The 5,445-nt window shown below is 48.1% G+C and overlaps 1 pseudogene; it reads left to right on the plus strand.

The window, feature by feature from the left end:
- Positions 1–510: 510 nt before the first annotated feature.
- LOC123164236 (uncharacterized) lies at positions 511–1,712 on the plus strand (annotated as a pseudogene).
- Positions 1,713–5,445: the final 3,733 nt, after the last annotated feature.

Raw genomic sequence — 5,445 nt, forward strand, 5'->3', positions numbered from 1 at the left:
GCAATAGCTGGACTTGAACGAAGGTGGGAACATCTCGATGTTTGTGGTGGCGACTAGTACGACTATGATAGCGTTATCATGCATCAATGGTGTCAACGACATGAACGAAGGTTGGACATTGGTGTTCTACTCGAACCCCGACTACTTTGTAGGTGGCATTAAGCTAGCGGCGCTGCTTGAGGAGCAACGAAGGGGCAATGAGGTCATCGCTGGTATGGTGAGGGCTAGAGGATGACATAGGTAGGCGGCGACTCGTCATGGTAGTGCTCCTCTCATATTTAACAATATGACGGATTGATCTCACTTCTTGTCGAGTGTTGACGGTGAACTGAAGAAAGAAAGAAAGAAAGAAAGAAAATAAATGAAACGTACTACCATTGTAGTTTGATGTCCCCTCGTTGGCCTTAAAGGCGCACTGGAGGAGAGCGTCATCGAAAAAGACAAGGCGGGTTACCCTTCCAAAATAAATTCCCAAACCCCAACAGAGAATCCCCTAACAACTCCACCACAATGGCATTGCCGACGCTGCCGTGCAACCTCGACGCCCTGCCGACGGTGCAGGCGACCCTTCCGGACCACCTCACGGAGGAGATCCTCCTCCGCGTCCCCACGGCCGCCGACCTTGCCCGCGCCTCCATGGCCGGCCCGTCCCTCCGACGCATCATCGCCGATCACTCCTTCCTCCGTCGCTTCTGCGCCCTCCACCCGCCGCCTCTCCTGGGTGTAATCCCGTGCTCCTTCATCCCGTCCGAGCCACCCCATCCCTCCGCCGCCGCCGCCCGAGCACTCACTGACACCGACTTCTCCTGCTCCTTCCTCCCTTCCCGCGAGCCGCCCTGGTGTCGCTGCGACTTCCGCGACGGCCGCGCCCTCTTCTGCGTCGTCCCCGACGACCGTGTGCTGGTCAGGGACTTCGCCGTGTGCGACCCGCTGCACCGGCGCTACCTCCCGTTCCTCAGGACGTGTCTGATCTAGTCTATCACTGCCAACCTTTTCTTGCCCCAGCCGGCGAGGACGACGATACTGCCATTGCTGCAGACGCTTCCTTGAGATTCAGGGTCATGTGCTTGGCCAAATACCAGTCCCAGCTGGTCATATTCGTCTTCTCTTCGTCAGGCCCCCATGCCGGACAATGGCAGACCGTCGCATTTGATGGTTGGAGCACTCTGGTCGCAGGAATCAGCGAAGATGCGCGATCCACCATTTACTTCGGAAAGCGCTACTACGTGCACAGATGCTTCTGCTGGGCGATACCTGGTAATGGTATCAACAAGTTGCTCATGCTCCACATTCGTACGATGGAGTTCTCCTCCATCAACCTCCCGCCTGGTACCCGGGATTGTGAGGTGGCCTTTGTGGAGGCAAGCGAAGAGAGGCTTGGGATGTTTACTCTCCACTTCAGTCCTGAAGACTATGCATATCACCTCTGGTATGCCATTTTGGTTGGCATTGGGGATGACCCAAGGCAGTGGCAAACGGAGGATGTAGTCCCATTGCCCCATGATTACTGCTATTACACCGTTGGTGTAGCTGGGGAATACTTACTCCTAAATGGGTTTCCCAAAAACCCGGATATGCGAGACCCGGACTGTTTTTCACTCAATCTCCAGACTATGAAGCTTGAGCACTTCTGTGGGGCTAGCTACGTGATGCCATTGCAGAGCCAACTGTATGTGGGTTTCCCGCCATCCTTGTCTCCACCAACTATTTGAAGTGGTAAGCTTGCTCCTATTTTTTCCTGTATTGTCCATGCCATATATAGGCAGAATCGGCACTGCAATATGATGCAAGTATTAGCTAGTATAGCATCCAAAATTGATGCTAGCTAGGTGATTAGCTTAAAATTAAAGTCCATGTGTTTCCGATGGCGCGCTGCAGTAAGATGTGTGTACTTGAACTGCAACTACGCGGTTAATTAACCGGTTATGCACAGGATACGTTTGGGTTTTCCTCCAGTACAGCATGTATGTGGGACAAACAAACTTAGTGATAAACATTTGTATCTATTGAAGTATGTGCAGCTAGATGTTTTCGGTTAATCTAATTAACAAGAGGTTGGGTTTCTCATCACGTGACACGCTATTATTGCAGGGTTTAATCTGCTGCATATGGTACTCATTTCATGTCTGCCTGGCTGCTGGCTGATCATTGCCAGGAACGATGACACACACATCAAAGCAATTGCCTGTGTTTGACTTGTTTACTCGAGTCTTGAGTCCGGTCCTTGTGATAGCATACTGATAGAGGCAAAGGTTATTGATGTCCTCATCACATACCCACATGCTACATGTTGGGCATGTGTGCAACTTAAGTATTATCATATTAGATTGGTCGGCTGACCTGCCTCTTATATATTAGATGGGGTCTGCAGTTTCTCTAGCTACTGTTAATTTGCATGCTTTATTTTCTTCCATGTAGTCTCTCTTGCTTGTTGCTGTTATTCTGCGATTAGTAAACCGCTAGCAGTGCCAAGTTCAGCACCGATTAAGTTGCTCTGTTTATTTGGTGGAATGGAATAACACCGTCTTAATCCTTGCATGGTGCGTATGGGCAAGTGCCCCGCTAGCAGTGCCAAGTTCAGCTATGTAAGGATGCCTAGTTACAGTTTCCTGAGTGATCGCCAGCTGAGCTGAAGTGTGAGCTTCAATGCTATAGGCCCTTGAGTCATGGTAAACCTGAACTGAATCTGGACCTGTGATGGTACACAAGTCTGTCAAATAGGCCTCTGCTGGTTTCCCAATGACCTGGCTTTGCCCTGGGAGATCTTTGCTAGAGGCAAGATGTCTGTGGTGCATATTTGACAGCAAATTAGCTGCAAGTTTTAGATCCTGAGCTGAAGTGACTTGAAAACATACAGCGGTAAACATATAAGTTCCCAGCCCTACAGTACCCTTCCCTGGAAGGATACTTGGCTAGGCAAGGCACCGCTAGCCCTACAGTACCCTGCCCTGTATAATATTGTGCAATGTAAGTAGGATTATGTGGCTACAGTATTACAGACAGATCCTTTGAATATCCAGTTTTGGCGGGCTTTAGTAGGGGAACGATGGATTTCCTGGCTACACTTGGTGCGGAGGTTGATGGACGTTCAGCTCGCAGCCCAAGCAGACGCCGTGCACTAGAAGTTGACGGGGAATGGGGTGTTTTCGGTTAAATCTATGTACTTAGACCTTATTAATTCTGGCCCAATCCCAAGATCGATACACATTTGGAAAGTTAAGGTTCCCCTGCGCATCAAAAGTTTCATGTGGTTTGTGCATAAGCGGGTCATTCTTACCAAAGATAACTTACTATAGCGACGATGGGTCGATAGTTCACGATGTTGCTTTTGAGTTCATGACGAAACAATTCAACATTTATTCATTGATTGCCCTCTCACAAAGTTACTTTGGCGATCAATCCATATAGCATTTAATATATCACCTCCATCTATCATAGATGCGTTGTTTGGGACGTGGCTAAATGGAGTGCAACCAGACACTGCTTCAAATATTCGGATTGGAATATGCGCACTTCTTTTGGCTATATGGAACTGCAGGAACGATATGATTTTTAACAGATTACATATTATAAACTTCTTGCAGGTTATTTCAAAGCTACAACATGGATCCGTACATGGTTGCTACTCACTCCTACGACTTCCAGGGAGCATTTGACTACTGAGTGCAACCGATGGGAGATGTTAGCATGGGCTATCTTAAACCGGTTTGGATGACGGCGCATAATAGGATAGGTCCTTGATGTCCACTTCATCCAGCCGGTTGTGGCTTTGCTTTTTTATTATTAGCCTTCATTTTCTTGTGCTCCTGCTGGGAGCTGTACTTCAGATACCAGACTTTGTTTTGGACGACCTTTTTCAATAATATGGCCGCATGCATCTTTCGGATGCAGAGGCCTGGGAAAATCGTCCTTTTCCAAAAAAAGTAAGTTCCTAGACCTTTGCTTTTGTGTTTCCATTACTGGTTGGGAGTCTTGTTCCTTCCTTGCAGTGCAGCATCTGTGAGTATCCTGTTTATGTAGGCAGCTCGACTATGTCCATTGTTATCCCTGCATCTGCTATGACACAATTTGTGCCTTGTCATCATAAACAATATGTGAGTATCTTGCTTATTGTAGGCAGTTTAGCAGTTCGTCTTGTAACTGTTGAGGATGGCTCCCAACCACACTGGCCGACAAACTGAAATGGTTGCCAACTCTTCTGCCTTCTCGTGCTCACGGTGCAAAAGTGCATATGCTGCACAGTTGGATGTGCCCGCTATGTATATGATTTCAATTGGCGCCCATACCTGCAATACTCAGAGTTTCTTATCAAGATAGATCAGCGCAACCTGACATATCAGAGGCTCAACACGCCAATTCAACAATGAGCATTCACAAAGATGGTGGGTTTGCATTTAATTATCAACGGCTAACAACAGAGCAAGACACACTTTTTCATATGCCGATAGCCAACAATCCCTAGTTGCGCGACGACAATGACTTGTTGATGTATGACACTGGGTGTGAATCTTGCATAGGCACTACTGCAATCCCCCTGGTACTAGCATCAGTTTCCATGATGAACTTTTCTATAAAACCTGGAAGTGTCACACCGAAGCTTGCACTAGTGCTTGTTTAAGCGCTTGGAATATTGTAGTTTGTGTCCAAATTACCAAGGTATTTTTCCTCAGAAGATCATTGAGGGCCAAGAGAGAGCGCCAACATTTTGGACAACTTCCTGTAGTAGACCGCTAATCCCAAGAATCCCCGCAGTTGTCTGGCAGTTTGGGGTTGTTCCCATGTGTTGATGGACTTCACATGTTCATCCATCCAGATTCCACAGTGGCCAAATCTTCTCCATTCATGTGATGCCCCATGTAACTAGTGTGTCGTTGAGCGTCGGGGTTCCACTAGAATGTCGAATGCTTGCTAGGAGGCATGTGCTAGCGGTGCTGCCCACGTGGGCGGCGAGGGTCGTGGATGCCACCACATCTACTGTCATTGCACCGGTATGACGACGCCTGGAGGATGGCACGGCAGCAGTGGGAGGTGAGTAGGTTGCCGTAGATATGGATGTTCCTTGTCATGGTGCCTCCTATGTGTTTCTTCTACTACGAGGCTTGGTCGACAACCATGCTCAAAAATATAATTAATTCATGGTTTGATAGGTCGATGTAGCCTTCCATAAAGAACCGTTCATCTAAAAAATTGGACTATGTATCACGAGACTCATAAAACTCCTTGAAAACGAATCTAGTGACAACAATTCCATGCCGCCCTCTCCCTACCACCTACCCGTATTTACTGCAGCAGATTCACGTCGTAACCGGAAAAGCCCAGATTCCGAACGTCGGCAGCATGTCGAGCCACAGCTCCGCCTCTTGTCGTCCACGGGGTACAAACGCCCGTCGAAAAGATGGCCCACCAGTCAGGAGTATATTACATTTTTTCTGTCCTGGTCGTTCG

This window comes from Triticum aestivum, chromosome 7D, assembly GCF_018294505.1.
Source record: "Triticum aestivum cultivar Chinese Spring chromosome 7D, IWGSC CS RefSeq v2.1, whole genome shotgun sequence".
In the NCBI taxonomy this organism is placed as follows: domain Eukaryota; kingdom Viridiplantae; phylum Streptophyta; class Magnoliopsida; order Poales; family Poaceae; genus Triticum; species Triticum aestivum.